The following is a 17,738-nucleotide window of genomic DNA, read 5'->3' on the forward strand; positions in this document are numbered from 1 at the left end:
TATGTGACACTGTGTTCCATGACCGCAGGGCCCCTGTTAACCCTGAAGAGAAGGATGCTGGGGAGAAGGATGCTTGTTCGCTATCTTCGTTCCCTGAACTCGTCACTATGTTGAGGGAAGAATGGTATAAGATTCCATTCAAAACCACACAGAACTTGTATTTATCCATTCCGAGACGACTGGAAGCTGTTTTAAATACCAACGTATTTCCTATGCCGTGTTAGCATGGGTAATGTGTTGTGTTTTTGGTGAGTCCATAATTCTGGAGAGCCCCGTATTTGCGAGTCATACAAGTAGTAATCTGGTAGCTTGTCTTTTAACGGAACCTCACTTCATTAGGAACTATGCCCAGGTTAAACTTCTGAGTAAATGTACATACATCTGCACCATAAAATGCAAGACGAACGGCTTTTATTGAGTGTCTCCTGCGATTCTGTGGGTCTGGAAGTGCAGATCCAACTTGGCAATGCTGTTCATCCATGGCTCCGTCTTCCTATCGCAACTTGAAAACGAAGGCGGCAGCATTATTACTCCTTTCAGCACGGTGTCGATCCTCGACAGGCGTTGTATGTCCTGCCGGTGCAGCGTTCAAGCTCCAAAACAACAGGGTACGTCCACCTTGCAGCACTCACTGGACAGTGTGTCTAAGGCGTTCAGCCTGACCGAGCTCCCTCCAAACACATCTCTGACGATTGTCTGGTTGAAGGCATATACGACACTCATCGGTGAAGGTAACGTGATGCCAATCCTGAGCGATCCATTCGGCATGTTGTTGGGCCAATCTATACCGCGCTGCATAGTGTATTGGTTGCAAAGATGGACCTCGCTGTGGACGTCGAGAGCGAAGTTGCACATCATGCAGGCTATTGCGCGCAGTTTGAGTCGTAACACGACGTCCTGTGGCTGCACGAAAAGCATTATTCAACATGCTAGCGTTGCTGTCAGGGTTCCTCCGAGCATTTATAAATAAAAGAGTACAGATATGTGAGGTCGTTCAAGGGTTACTCGACGACCACCGCTAGGTATTTCGTGGAGCACTGCGAGCAGAGTTCGGAAGTAACGGCTGATTACTTCCGTTCACTGGAGTCATAACTCAGCTGGGTCTCAGGGAGCCATGCTGTCTCCATTTTATACACATATCATGAAATACGCCACCAATGTTGGCGTCACCTATCCGAGTGGCGCCTTGCGCAAGCCTGAGTGTAAAGACGTTGTTGTTGTGATGCTGTTGACATCTGCTGGGTAGGTAAACCAGCAGCTCTTGCTGTACTGCGGGTCAGCCTAAGCCGTAGGATACATCAGTAAACATTGAGCCAATGGTCGACAAAAATTTAAGAACAATTAGGTCATATTTTCTCGAGTTTAGCTACATGTACCACAACCACAATACACTGAATATCTTACCAAATAAACAGTCCTGTGACTTTATAACGATGAACAAAAAACAAAATCATCTAAATCACCTATGGCAAAACTACCCTTTGATAAAGTAGAATGTAATCTGGAGTAATCGTTTCCTCATCTAATGTTTAATCCATTGGTACTTGATTGTCAGTGGAAAGATAGCCACTACCAAAAAATTGCACAATATCTACATCAGCGTATCTTCTACGTGTGAAACATGTGGTATCGTCGATACGTTGATTCACAGGTTAACCTGTGGAGCGGAGTCTGAATTTTGGTTTTTCATTCGAAGGAGACTTCTGATCATAGATATCACAACCTAAAATTTTGGAGAGTTAATAGAAACCTTAAGTGCACAGAAGCTGCAACACCAATGATCCAAAAAGAATGAAGCTATTTGGGTGATTGGGCACACAGCTATTTGCATAACTCACAATCTACAAGCAGTTACCAACTATTATTACTCATACACGGTACTAAAATATCAAAGAATAACATGTAAGAATGATGCAGAATTATTTGGTTATTGACTGACCACAGTGATCATACTACTATAACTAAGAAGAAGGCACGAGAGAAAAATGAATCCCCTACAATGACCGATTGAGACTAAATTATTCCAATGTACCGAGCTTATTTTCCGTGCTAGAATTCTTTCCTATGAATAAGAAAAGACCCAACGATGTTTATATTAACAGTTACATCGCTGCTCACTTCACACTGAAGTTTTCCATTGCTGTATTGCTTTTCCAAATTAATCTTTCACAACATGACAGTCCACAGTGGCTTTTCTAATCGTTAGAGTAAGAACATGACCTGTCAACAGTTGCTGTTGTCTAAGAATTATGGTACAGCTTCGTCCACTGATTATGTGTGTAATTATGCACACACTACACAAATCAACCGAATATCACTCATTGTTGCTCGAGCATTTGACGAAAAACTTCCACAAACATTTTGTCTCATCTGCACTCTGTTCAGATAATTTTGATGGTATTCAGACGCAAGCGGCAGTTCCACGAGAAACCTCGACGACAACTTCATCTGACCGACAGCGCTCGGACGCTGTTGAACATGAAGTAGCTGGACAATACCACTGTTGGAAGAAAGGGCGCACTCAGCACTGAAATTTCGAGATAAACAGCAGTCGGCAGTACGTTTTACTACGTCATACTGTGAGTGTTAAAATAGGTATCAAATATTTGTAATTTGGCGCAGTATGTCACAAGGACATAAAGGTGCCAGCGCGGCACCTTGCTAACATGGGGTGGCGTCTCTCACCTGGGAACAACGTCCTCCATTGCTGTTTGCCAAGCCAGGCTCCACTGTATTTAGTAACTCGAAACTCCCTACGCTGTGACTGCCTAAAATGTGAGAGATGGAGGCTTTCTTGTGTAGGCAGGAACTGGAAGTTCATGGCTAGTAACCCAAGTCTCGTAGCGGAGGCTACAGTGGAGAGCGGCATCGGCGGTAGCTCTGGCCAGTTACGTTAATTGTTGCATTATAAGAGTCTATGAGCGGGTGACACACCAGTAATGGCTCTCGCCAGTTTTTGAGAATTATCAGGAAAAACATCACAATATTAATAAGTGAACACGAAAACTGAAGTACCGATTTTTAATATTAATTATACTCAGTGTGCGATTTGCAGGGGCGGATTGGGGGGATTTCCCCCCCTCAGCATCAGACCATCCCCTCCTCTGGTTTTAGTTTATGCATCCCAACCCGGGATGTTTATTTCCCACGCACTGGAGTAGAACTTTACATAAAATTTAAATTTGTGGAGCCGAACACTGAAAGTTTTTAATACAGTCTTACTATTAATATTATTAATATGTTTGCTTATTAATTTTGAAAAAGTGTTATGTAGTAGTTAGGCATTTCAAAACATTTAGAAATAAATCATCATTATCATGCGGTCATTGTTGCTTTCGTCTAATGTGCGTCATCCGTTTACTTGCGAGCTTGCGAGGGAAGTAGTGTGGCAGTCATACCGGAGCAGTCGTACCGCAGAGTTGGGTGAGCTGGGGGCTGAAATTTCCACCCACCCCGGGCCCTAACACAGGGTGATGACCGGCCCGGTACCTGTGCGAACGTTTACTATTAGGCCACCTTTTGCCAACGGTATGGCGCGGACTAACGCGCCTGGGACGAAAGGACAAAGTAGTGCGAAGTGAGCAACGGTACTGGTCAGACGGGATCGGACGGTCTGACTTCACTAGCCGCGAACCACGTGGGTGGAGCTAAACAAAGGCTCCCCAGCATCGCGAACTCCAAATTAATTGGTGCCGTTCGTTCGTTGCCTCGCGTCCGCCAAACACACGGCTATCTTCACACTTTCCCGCTTCAGTAGCTTCATTAGGGAGTTGAGAGCGTCCGGGCCTGTAAGAATTATGGAATTTCAGGATGTCATTCAAACAAAGCAAAATTTCTGATTTCCTTAAGAGCCTGATACGCCTGATACGTGTACAAACTCTGACAGTCAGGATACTAACAGTGGTGCTAAAAGAGTTAAAATAGACAGTGAATGTAAAAAAACAAAGCGTTAATGATGGTGCTAATACAGGGGAAGAGACTGAATCTCCGGTGACTGAAAACTGTGACACGTCACAAGTTAGGAATGGGAGTAACAGTCCTCTTGAGATTATAGTAGGAAATTGTGTTGCCTTATCACGTTTCCAAAACTGGCAAAATACTAAGCCGTGGCTGTCCGTAAATGACAAAAACTTAGTAATATGCACAGTGTGCTCACAAGTTCGTGAACTTACGGTGGAAAGCAGTGAACGTGTGCGTATCGATAACGCGTTTTTAGCTGGTATTTCTGCTAATAACGCCAAAAAACTAAATGATAAAGTCGGGGATCGTGAAAAATGCAAATCACACATGAAGTGCGTAGAAATCATGATTATAAAACAAAATAAAAGTTTAGAAAAATGCGTGAGTGAAAGTGAAAAGTTGTGGGGAAAGCAGCATCAAGAAAAAGTAATCGCAACTGCTTCGTTGTTCAGGCGTGCATATGTAATAGCTAAACAGAAATTATCATTCAAGTCGTATCCTGCAGTAATCGAACTACAAAATCTTAATGGTTTCAGTCGGTAATATGCTTCATTCTGACCATGCATGCCGAAATATCATTATGTTTGTAGGAGGAGAAACGAAAAAGACTCTTGCTCACTTCCTTGTAGAATCGGGTACAAACTTTAGTATCATGATGGACGAAAGTACAACGGTTTCCTATAAAACTTGTTTAATAATATATTTACGTTTCTCCTTTGAGGGAATTGCTTGCAATTACGTTTTTGACATTGTTGAATTAGAAAGTGGGACAGGAGAATGCATTTCAGCACATTGTTAGCAGCTCTTGAAAAGTATGGCATTACAAATGATGTACTAAAAAACCACCTTGTAGGTATCGCAACAATGCCGGCACCTTATAAAGGCGTAGCCGCTCTACTGCGTAGTCATTTACATAAGGATTTAACTTCGTTCAATGTATGAACCACAAAATGGAATTAGCGGTCCACGGTGTTATGAATGATGTAACAGATGTATACCCTATACAGGTTTTTGAGATTCCTTATATTCTGTGTTTTCTCGAAGTCCTAAAAATCAGAGACTACTACAAAGTGTTTCACAAGAATTATCCTCGCAGCTATTAAAACTAGGCCGTATTTTTCGCGTACGTTAGGTTGCTTCCTCATTTAATGCTGTTCGAGCTCTTCTTGAAAGTCACAGTTCTCTTGTCCATCTTTTTTAAAAACTGAGACATGATGGTTCCCGATCACCTCAGGAGAGATCTAAATTTGAAGGATTGCTAAAACATCTCACAAAGTGGTTGCTTGGAATGGAATTAGTTATGCTTTATGAGGCCCTAGAAGTTCAGCAAGTATTATCATTCTTTATGCAGAACAGAAATTCTTCAGTCCTTAAAACAAAACAGCAAATTGACGTGGCTATAAGAACTCTTAAAACACTGAAAACAAATTAGGATGATAGTACAAGAGTTGGAGGAAAAGCGCACATTCAAAGGGGTACCAAGTAACGAACCATGTTGTGATGAATATAACAGATTTCAGACATTTGGCTAGAAATTTTTTCAGTCTTTGGTAGACAATATAAAAAACCGCATTGAAGACCTGGATTTCTTTTCGGGTGTAGCCGTATTAAATTAAGATACATGGCCCTCAGATGATTATGAACGTGTGTTTTATGGTGACATGTCAATTTCTCGCTTGTGTAATAAGGTGAATTTTAAATTACGTGAAAGCACGCGTGCGTCACTAGTTAAAGATTTTCGAATCTATAAAGAAAATCCTCAACACGTGCCCAATTCTGTGAAGTAACTTGTGAAGGCAGTCGAGGTTATACCTATATCTACGGCTGAATGTGAACGCGGATTTAGTGCCATGAATTTAACACTGACTGGTCAGAGAAATCACTTACAAATCCCGACACTTTCAAATCTACTTTTCATTTCAATAAATGGAGCTCCACTGAATTGCTTCCATGCAGAAAAATTTTCAGCAAGGTGGTTCAGGTCTCAGCACCACAGCGCCCTTGACAAACCAACAAGCAAACCCTCGAATCTTCAGGAGCAGTCTCATTCATCTCGTCCCTTCAACTAAACTCTGTAAGTTAAAATGACAATTATATACTGTAGTACTAGCTGCACCGGCCACACTTTGCTGTGGCTTTGTGATAATACGATGATTTAACAAATTAACATTCACTTATAATTTCATAGTGTTAAAATTAAGCACAAAACAACACAAAAATTTTAATTTTACATTTTATTCGTCTCATATTTTAGGATAGTTTGAGTATCGTATATTACATGAATCATTTACAAACCTGTTAATTAACAACATATGAAGATTTATTAATTTTATAAATGAGGTAAATAAACTCGTCATTGCCCAGATGTCTCTATCTTCCCCTTATGTCCATCTCCTTCTTTTCCCACTCCCCACCTTCTCCTGCCCTTCTCTCTGTCCATCTGCTTTTCTCCTCTATCACCTCCTATCCCCTCCGTTACTCTCCCCTTTGCTAAGGTCAATTTCTCTCCCCCTCTAAGTCAATCTCCTCCTACCCTCTCTTTCTGTCCCTATGACATCCAACATTTACATAATGAAAGCAGTAATTCGCGTCTACAATTGCCATAAGGACAATGCTGAATGTTTTTTTGTAGTTGATGTATTCGCTTCCAGTATTCGGAGGACACATAATTTGCACATGTCTGCCATATATGGCTCCTATACAGTGAGAGAAATTCCACTTCACTTCGAAATTTCTTGCTACCTTCTGCCGTTCTTCAGTATCCTTTGGAATCTGAAAAGTAAAACATACTCATTACTCTCCCTATTTTTTCAGACTGATGACACAGAGGACGCAGTATCAAAAGATGACGGCGCTGGAGCTCTTGAAGAACATGTACTTCCCACATATGTCAAGCACATATTTTCAAATGTTCTTTTTAAAGCGGCCTTGGGGGAGTGTGAACAGCAAACTCCGAGCATCGAAACACTGGTTGCAAAACCTAGCTGTGAAATTGTATAGGTGGACAATAATAATTGTGACGAATTTGTTCAAACAGAAAGAGAAGAGCTCGAATTAATTTGATTTTAGAAATAACTATTTTTTAACAGTTCCTTAATATCCATTTTAATTTGCTTGAAAATGCCAATAAAACGTTACTTAAATGAAATCAGTATTGAATATTGCGTGCTTACGTTTATGCTATTCTTCAATACCAATGAAAAAGCTTCACATACTTGTGGCACTGTGAGGGAAATAGCAGAATATGATACTTTAAATAAGTACATTAGTGGCTTGTATGAATCGCCAGTGGCTAAAAATCGTAATGTGATGGCCCATAGAATTCTTGGTGAAATACTGTCTTGTCAGTTGTCACTTTTCTTTACAATAAGAGATGTAGTTAACTGCTGTAAGTACACTCCTGGAAATGGAAAAAAGAACACATTGACACCGATGTGTCGGACCCACCATACTTGCTCCGGACACTGCGAGAGGGCTGTACAAGCAATGATCACACGCACGGCACAGCGGACACACCAGGAACCGCGGTGTTGGCCGTCGAATGGCGCTAGCTGCGCAGCATTTGTGCACCGCCGCCGTCAGTGTCAGCCAGTTTGCCGTGGCATACGGAGCTCCATAGCAGTCTTTAACACTGGTAGCATGCCGCGACAGCGTGGACGTGAACCGTATGTGCAGTTGACGGACTTTGAGCGAGGGCGTATAGTGGGCATGCGGGAGGCCGGGTGGACGTACCGCCGAATTGCTCAACACGTGGGGCGTGAGGTCTCCACAGTACATCGATGTTGTCGCCAGTGGTCGGCGGAAGGTGCACGTGCCCGTCGACCTGGGACCGGACCGCAGCGACGCACGGATGCACGCCAAGACCGTAGGATCCTACGCAGTGCCGTAGGGGACCGCACCGCCACTTCCCAGCAAATTAGGGACACTGTTGCTCCTGGGGTATCGGCGAGGACCATTCGCAACCGTCTCCATGAAGCTGGGCTACGGTCCCGCACACCGTTAGGCCGTCTTCCGCTCACGCCCCAACATCGTGCAGCCCGCCTCCAGTGGTGTCGCGACAGGCGTGAATGGAGGGACGAATGGAGACGTGTCGTCTTCAGCGATGAGAGTCGCTTCTGCCTTGGTGCCAATGATGGTCGTATGCGTGTTTGGCGCCGTGCAGGTGAGCGCCACAATCAGGACTGCATACGACCGAGGCACACAGGGCCAATACCCGGCATCATGGTGTGGGGAGCGATCTCCTACACTGGCCGTACACCACTGGTGATCGTCGAGGGGACACTGAATAGTGCACGGTACATCCAAACCGTCATCGAACCCATCGTTCTACCATTCCTAGACCGGCAAGGGAACTTGCTGTTCCAACAGGACAATGCACGTCCGCATGTATCCCGTGCCACCCAACGTGCTCTAGAAGGTGTAAGTCAACTACCCTGGCCAGCAAGATCTCCGGATCTGTCCCCCATTGAGCATGTTTGGGACTGGATGAAGCGTCGTCTCACGCGGTCTGCACGTCCAGCACGTACGCTGGTCCAACTGAGGCGCCAGGTGGAAATGGCATGGCAAGCCGTTCCACAGGACTACATCCAGCATCTCTACGATCGTCTCCATGGGAGAATAGCAGCCTGCATTGCTGCGAAAGGTGGATACACACTGTACTAGTGCCGACATTGTGCATGCTCTGTTGCCTGTGTCTATGTGCCTGTGGTTCTGTCAGTGTGATCATGTGATGTATCTGACCCCAGGAATGTGTCAATAAAGTTTCCCCTTCCTGGGACAATGAATTCACGGTGTTCTTATTTCAATTTCCAGGAGTGTAATTAAAGTCTTCAGTCGACATTCTCGTAAAATTACTAAATAACACACCATCGTCTGCTTCTAGTTCCTAGGATACTATTTCGTGGACCTTCTTTAATTACACTTCTCTTCCATCATCGTTTTCTTTTCCTTTGGTTTTCATTTTCGTTGTTAGCTGCATGTGCAAGTACCAAGTAGGTCGCCGCTGCGATCACTTTATCATCCATTATACTGCAAGACCGAAACACGTGTGGCACAAATTCTGTTGCTTTGGTGTAAATTAACCTGCCGCATGCAACATACTCCGTAAGATGTTGTCTGTTGTAACATGCTACAAGACGACGCACGCCACATTTCCGTATCATGCCACAATGTTGCAAGACGTCGCCCCAGCGTAAACGAGGATTTAGAGCCAGGTCTGTATTGTATGGTGGATGTGATATGTTGCGTACGAAACTAGAACCTGCAATGAGATCCAAACGTCGTGGAAAACTGTGAAGAGGTGTCATCCTGCAGCAAGATTACGCTCGCCCGCATTCTGCCAAACAGACAGCCGACGCAATAAAGTAGTTGAGATTCGAGGTGCTGGAACATCCACCATACAGTCCAGACCTGGCTCCAAGCAATTTTCACATGTTTGGACCCTTAACGGAAGCACTACAGGGAAGAAGATTTGAAAGTGATGAAGACGTCATTGTTGTGGTGCAAAATTGGTTACAGATGCAACCAAAAAACGTATTTTCTGATGAAATAAAAAAAGTAACTCGTAAAAGTCTGGAAAACTGCATTGAAGTCCAGGGAGGTTACGTAGAAAAATAACGTATGTTTCAGTTTTCTGTCATCAGAATAAGTACAGCTTTTCACAAAAGTGCCTTTACTTTTTGAATTCCCCTCTTATACCTGTATGTAGATGATTTTGTAAATAAGCGTTACCTATAATGTACTTTTAAACAAATAACAAGGAATGGCTTTTCTGATAGTGCATACGCGTGAATAGGGAGTTTCGGCATTAACATCTATTTATAAATAACTGTTTAACCATGGGTAACACCACGGTCCAGTATATAATTATACTAACCCCCTAAGACATCCCCCCCACCGGTAAAAGCACAAATCGCACACTGATTATACTAGAAGGCCAATGAATTTATGTAATTCGAAAAGTACTTTGCTACAGATGTGTAGAAAGAAAAGATGTGTGTGTATGCAGTCATTAAGATGGTAAAAGGAAGTAGATGCTTTCATATTTGTAACTCCGATTTCTGTGGTAAGTTCCCATGGGACCAAACTGCTGAGGTCATCGGTCACTGGGTTTACACACTACTTAATCTAACTTAAACTAAATTACGCTAAGGACAACTCACACACCCATGCCCGAGGGAGGATTCGAACCTCCGACGGAGAGAGTCACGCGAACCGTGGCAAGTCTACCCCCTCGCGGCGTAACTCTGACAATAGCTTCTCTATGACGCACTAAAATCTCCAGTAAGTGAACATCGGAAACTGAGTGCTACTAACATCTGATCTGCGTATCGTTCAGGTGCTGTGGTAGAAATGATACGTAAAAGTAACAACCTTTAGTGAAATCGCAACATAGGGACGTTCGTCTTTCTTGGTTCATTTGCAGTTACAGTGCAACAACTGCTTGACCGATAAAGTTTCAGCAGAAAAAATCAACATCTTTTCGTGATGAAGTCCGTAATTAACGTTGTGTACTGGAGTTGTTATTTCGCTTACTTCTCTATAATAGTAACTTTGTGCTCATTTACTACCGTTACCAGAAAAATTGAAGTAAAAAAAAAATGTGTGCTGGACCGAGACGCGAACTCGGGACCTTTGCGTTGCGTGGGCAAGAGCTCTACCATTTTTTTTTTTTAATTGGGAAGGTCAGAGCGTGGTACACGCCGCACTAGCAGTGGGGACTCTTTACGGCACTGCCAGTGCGTCGAGGCCCAAACCCCTTCCACCCCTTTTTTCATGTCCCCTGTTGGGTCATAGCAGTAAGTGTGCAGAAATCTTAACACAAAACTCGCATTTTCCGATGTAAGAAAGACAAAGAAACCTCTTCTCTGAGTAGAAACTGAACACTGATAAAAACTTAGCAATTCTTCTTGAATCACACAAATACTTCGAAGTCGAACACGAGTAATTCTGAACAAAATGTTTTGAAAAAACTCTTCGTGTAACATAGAAGTTTCGGAAGCACGGTAATAGTATATAATAATAACACAAGTGACTTTTAATTTTTTCTGTTTGTTCTCGTTCAAGGTGTTGTAGTGGATCCACATGTAACCTCCCCACTATAAAAATATATAATTATCTTTCACATTTAGTGTAACCTTCCAAAAAATAAATTGTGTAACCTATCAATAATAAAATGTGACTAATCTCTCAATAACAAAAGTGTGACTCACTTATAACCTTTCAATAACTGACTGTGAATTTAAACTGGTAAATTTTAGACGTCAGCAGTGCTGCGTCATGGCCCTGAAAGATCATTCTGAATAAATAGAAAATTCTTTTTTCAATAAGGTCGCCGGATAACGCATATATATCTGCTCCTATATGAAATTTTTCTGGCACAGCCGAGTGCAATGCTGGCCGATAGATTTGTCATGTATAAAAAGAACAACTGATTTTTCTTTGCTATAATTTGGATGACCATGGATTGGAGAAATTAGTAAATTCTTTAAATTGAAATGAATGATTGTCAAAAGTTACTTTTTATGAGAAAGATTATTATCAAGAGATTTTTTAAAACATTTACATGGAACTTGATATAACAATACTACATACACACGAGGTTGCTTTTACCTTATGCTACAACGCTGAGGCTCCGCCATCGCTGCACCACGACCGGCCCAGCCAACACGATACACCAGACTGCTAGCTACTACTTACTGCTGCTAACACACAGTTCCTATTGCAGTCAACACAGCTCTTTGGTCTGAGATTCTCTTATAGCTTACATATCGCAGGCAGCGCGTGAGCAGTCCATCGAAATTACACTGCTCGAGTGCGCTAGTAACAAATTCTTTAATCATGGACCTCTTACATAACCCTCCACTGGGGGGGCAAAAATTTGGCAGCGATGGTGAGTCAATTGGACTTGCCATTAGCAACTAAGTCTACAGTCACAGAGTATATACATATATATATAAGTGCAGAACATATTAAGAAATGAAACAGAGTGCACATGCACTGAGTTCAGAACATATTAAGAAATGACAAAATGTATACACAATTAGTACAAGATATATTAACAAATGACATAAAGTGCACATGCACTGAATAGGTCTTTACCATTTTACAAGAATTTAAACCTATTGAAAAGTGAAATAAAGTGCACATGCACTCAATAAGTCTTTACCATTTTACAAGAATTTAAACATATTGAGAAGTGAAAGAAAGCGCACATGCACTGAATTAAGTCTTTACCATTTTACGAGAATTTAAACATATTGATAAGTGAAATAAAGTGCACATGCACTGAATAAGTCTTTACCATTTTAAAAGAATTTAAATATATTGAGAAATGAAATAAAGTGCACACACACTGTATAAGTCTTTAGCATTTTTTTACAAGAACTAGGAAAGGGATGGGAAGTATAGCATCATGGTTGTAGCACAGTGGGTTGCACTTGGCTGCACTGAAAGTCCTTATCTTTCTACAGAAGCACAACACCAAGTGAGATAATCTGAAGTTATCTTCCTGAAGCATTTATCAGTGTAACCAAGACACTGAAATGTTGCATTAATATTGTATGTTATCATTTTGGTAGTACGTTAGGTACACCAAACAGTAGAACCATGATAACATCTCCATCGTTCAAGGTGGTGGACAGCTTGATATGTCAACACCACATTCTGGTAAAATCCATACCCATATATCAACGTAGAATTAGTGCAAAAACCAAATATAGTGCTCCATGATCATGAGGTTTAACAGGACATATGGATATTGCAATAATTGCTGGTAATTAGGTCAGAAGGTGAAGAATACATTAAGTCTTATGCTAGTCATCATTCAGGAGTACACTACTGTATCAGCCGATTTGAATAATTATTGGCACTCATTTGCTAGTTACTAAACATTTATGTGCTATGTATGGAGTATTACAAAACATTATTCGTAAGTCATCTAATTACAGTAATTATTGGCATAGCATTTATGCATAAGTCATCTCGTTACATTAATCATTCGCATTCATTTTTACATAAGTCATCTTATTACAGTAGTCATTACAGAACATGATTCATAAGTCATCTAATTACAGTAATTATTGGCATCATAAGTCTTCTCATTACAGTAATCATTGGCACAACATTTATATAGTACAACAAAATATTATTTACAGAAATTATTGGCATAGCATTTATCCACAATTCATCTCATTACAGTAATCATTGGCATCATAAGTCATCTCAATACAGTAATTATTAGCATCCATTGGCCAGTTACAAGGCATTTATTGTGCATTATTCAGAAGTCATCATTCCAAAACAGGAGTTATTGCGTGTAGCATCAAACTGCTAGTGTTTATATATGATATCATGTAAGTGACATAAGACATATTTAAAATGTAAGACATTGTAACTGTTATTCAAGATCTGTAGTACAATAGTACATAGACATAATGGAATCAATACATCAGAGAAATTTGCATTATATTTCGGACTAGAAATATATCTTAAACTGGTAGCATTATTTAGTTGTATATTGGTAATAGTTGGGACAGGTAATAATTTTTTGTGCTAGCAATGCATTGCGTTGGGATCGTTAATTGTTGGGGCATGAAAATATATGCTTTTGACTTATTGCTGGAAATAAGGATTAATAATGTCATTCGTCATGAGTCAGCTGTAGCAAGGTTATGAAACAAGTACAGTACATGTGATCATATTCATAAATGATAGACACGACTGGGTAAGAAAATGCAAGTATTAGAACAGGTTTCATAACTAAGTGTTTATAGCACGTTAATATCATGAAAAGCTTCTCCTGGAAAAAATACAAAATGGATTATTGAGCTGAAAGAAGAAATGCATATTATGCTGAAAAGTAGTGAAGTTCGAATTAGCAGGTAATGAAACGTGTACTTAATATGTATGGACTCTAGCTGTCTTTTCCAAAACATTCTGTCATTATACTATGCGACATAAGACATGCTGTCAAAAGGAACTGCAACAAATACTTAAATAACAACATAGCATTTCTTAACTAACAGTAAATATATAAACGTCATCATTATCATCATCTGCAAAGAAAAACATCATTATTCATTTTACCATATTCTTCATATAACTATTCATCACCATTTATTATCATCTGCAAAAAATAGACTCTTTATTATTCGTTATTCGTATCACCATTTACTTCATACAATTATTCATAGTATTGAGTTTCATATTTCTAGTATATTTCATTACTAAAATTAACATGTGTAGTTCTGTCTGACAATCTGCATCAATCGCCCCATATTTTGAAAGAAAAATAATTAGTCAAGACTGCTATCATACGATGCGTATAGTATATTCTGGTTAATGCTTGTTAATTCTGATCCATTTACTCTTCATGACAAGATATTGCATTTTCTTTCGTTCATTCCGATGGTAAAATTTCCATTTCATAGTAAACCACTGTGGTTTGTTTAACTTATTTCTTTTACACATTATTGCTTTCTGAAAAAGATGAATAAGGATTAATATGTTGCATTTAAATCATATACCCATTAAATAAAAACTTGTTTCTAGTGATACGACTAAGCATACAGCATAGTATGACAGAAAACGTATTACGTCAAAAACATAGACAGTTTTCAAGCGCAAAAAATGTATACACAGTATCATAATGTAGTAGCAAAAAATGTAGAGTAGTAAAGATGTTGAGATATCATAAGGCAAAATGTCAAAGTCAACTGGTGTTTGTTACATCTTAAACATTTCATAGTGCATACAGACAAAAATTCTACTTTCGATAGGAAAACAATCATACAAACGCAAAAAATGAAAAATGTGCACGGTCTGATGTCTAACGACAAGAAAAGCTACCTGCTAACCTTACTTTGCCGGGCACTTGCCAAGAAAAAAATACGAACATCATCAGTAAGTAGTCACATTAATATAATTGCATAAGTGGTCATATAAAAATCAGGAAATGGCATTACAGTGTGATAAATCACAAAGTATGTTCATTCAATAAAGGGTTTAATACTGGAGACATGGTGATTGCCTTTGCTTTTCCTGGATCTCAAAGTTTCGACATGTACTACACTGGGGTGAGGAATGCTGCGAATTCTATATGGACCTGCGTATAGAAGCTCAAATTTACTGCATCTACTCTTTCCTCTGTTGGATAAATAATGCGTGCGTACTAATATCTTCTGTCCAAAGTGAAAGTCACGGCATGTACAAACCTGTTTCTGCTGTCGTCTCCGGCGCTCTGCGGCACGTTTGATGTTGTCGAGTGCAATGTCAATTATTTCATGGTGGCGTAGTCCACCAAATGTAGGAAAGTATACTACTTCTTTAATTTTATTGGGTGGTTCAACATTTTTCACTATAACAGTCGGAGATAGCATAGTAGATTCATTTGTTACGGAGTTAATTACATCCTCGAATGAGAGTATGTGTGTATCCCAGTCAATACGTCTTTTATGGCAGTATATTCTACATAGTTTACCAATTTCTTTCATTAGTCGTTCACAAGGGTTCGAAGAAGCGTGATACTTGGATATATAGATAGGAGAAATGTTTCTAGCTCGTAACATACGGGTCCATATCGCAGATCGAAATTGTGGTCCATTGTCGGAAATTACTTTCAATACATGCCCTACATGAAATAAAAAATCTTTTACAAATGCATTCGAAATAGATTTAGCAGTAGCTTTGCGTAACGGAGTGAAGGTAACAAATGTCGAAGTGAGTTCAACAGCGACAAAGATGTAACAAAAACCTCTATTAGATCTGGGAATCGGACCAAAAATGTCCACAGCGGCCATGTGTCTCAATTTAGCGGGTACAGTGGGATGTAACGTAGGAATATGTGAAGTCGTGTCTGATTTAGCTTTCTGGCAGATTTTACATGACGCTAAAACTCGTCGAATACGTTTCTCCATGTTGGCAAAATAATAGTTCTGTCTCAGTATAAGAAAACATTTTCTGGCTCCATAATGTGCGTATCTTAAATGAGTATACCAAATTCATTTGCTAACAAGTTCGTCAGGAATGCGTAATAACTAGTTGTTGCTGTCAGGGGGAGAGCGGCGAAAAAGAATGTTATTGCGTACAATGTAATAGTTTCTAATGGTAACATTATTCCTATCTTGCCAAAGGTGTTTAATTTCTTTCTATACTTTGTCTTCGCTCTGCTCTTGTGCTATGTCTCGTAATGACGACGAAATGAAATTTTTGAATGCAACTTGTTGAATATACATGACGCTAAAATTTGCTTGGTGGAAGTTGGTTGCGATGTCTTGCTGATTATTGCTGAGAGAACGGGATAGTGCGTCTGCTACAATATTTTGAGTACGGATGTTCGGAATAGGATAATGTTTAGCTTTAAATGTGCCATGCTGTTTAACTTGAAATTCATACATAAAACCAGACATAGTACCAGCGATTTTGTCAAAAACTGGAGCTTGATGTAAAAGAATTTTGCGTAATTGAGTACGTTCGTCAACTGTATTTGCGTTGCTCTCTTTTACTTTCTCAGAAATCATTTGCATAACGTCATAGTCGGCTTCGTCTGGAGTATTATAGTTGTGTACGTACGTATCTGTGAACAATGTGGAATGACAGTCTATGTTACGCGATGTCGAAATGACCTCTGTTCGATTAATTGCTTGTTCTTCTGCAGACAAAGCGTGCTGAAATTCTAATGCCAGTTGTACATTTTCATCCTTTAACAATAAATAGGAATTTTGAAGGTCAATAATTGGGTCATGTTGTACCAGAAAATTCGTACCTAAAATAACGTCTGTTGTCAATAAGGGAACAGTCCAAAAATTTGAGTGGAACGTATGACCTCCAATACAAAATGATAAGTGTGTCTGTAATTATACATCCACTCCTTTACTAGATACTGCTCCTTTTACTTTAGTTTTGCCTAATGGTAACGCCGGATAAACATTCGTTGAAGGTTTCTTCATTTATAACTGACATAGGTGATCCAGAATCGATTACTGCTGAAAATGTGAAAGATCCAATCTTTACTTCAATGACATGGTGGGAAATGGTTTTTTAAATAACAGGTTTTTCATGCAAAAGAGTGTCTCGGATGTCGTCAACATTCTGCGTGTCAAACGTAGTACTTACCTTGTTGGAAGATGCAACCTGTACTGTATCTAGTCAAAGTCTTTCTGACGTGCCGTTATTTGCGGGAGGATGCTGTGGCGTTTCGACTATTTGAACTGTTCTGTTATTTCTTCCTGACGTATCAGGTTCGGGATGATACCGACTGTCTGGTTCATTCATAATGATCTGTTGTTGTGATGACTTTGCTGCTGATAAGACCTACTGTTACTAAATGTACGCTGAAAACTGTGCTAATTACTTTTACGTCTGTCATAATAATCATTTAATCATCATACGGCGCGTTGCGACAGGAGTTGAAATGATGCGTCTTCTGTACGTACTGATTTCCTTGTTGCGGTGCGCTACTATTTGGCAGAGCCGACGTTATACGTGTAAGCGGCGAAACTTTAAAGCGTGGTTGACCTTGTAGACTACATTGTTGGTTAGGTATGTAAACCGGCTGCTTTGTTGCTGTTGTGGGGAAAAGCTTCTAATGTTACCAAAATGTGTTTGCTGGTATTAAAATTATGTTGGTATTTCTTGTCATTTCGGAAGTGTCACTTTCGGTAAAACTTGTCATATCTGGATTTCTTTACTCATTCTTAATTCTAGATAGATCGATAGTTGGAGAGCGGTTTTTATAGATATAAAGGATAGTAAAAGAGAAGGCAGTAGTGCAGAAAACT

The sequence above is a fragment of the Schistocerca americana genome, chromosome 2 (assembly GCF_021461395.2).
Source record: "Schistocerca americana isolate TAMUIC-IGC-003095 chromosome 2, iqSchAmer2.1, whole genome shotgun sequence".
NCBI classification, from domain to species: Eukaryota; Metazoa; Arthropoda; class Insecta; order Orthoptera; family Acrididae; genus Schistocerca; species Schistocerca americana.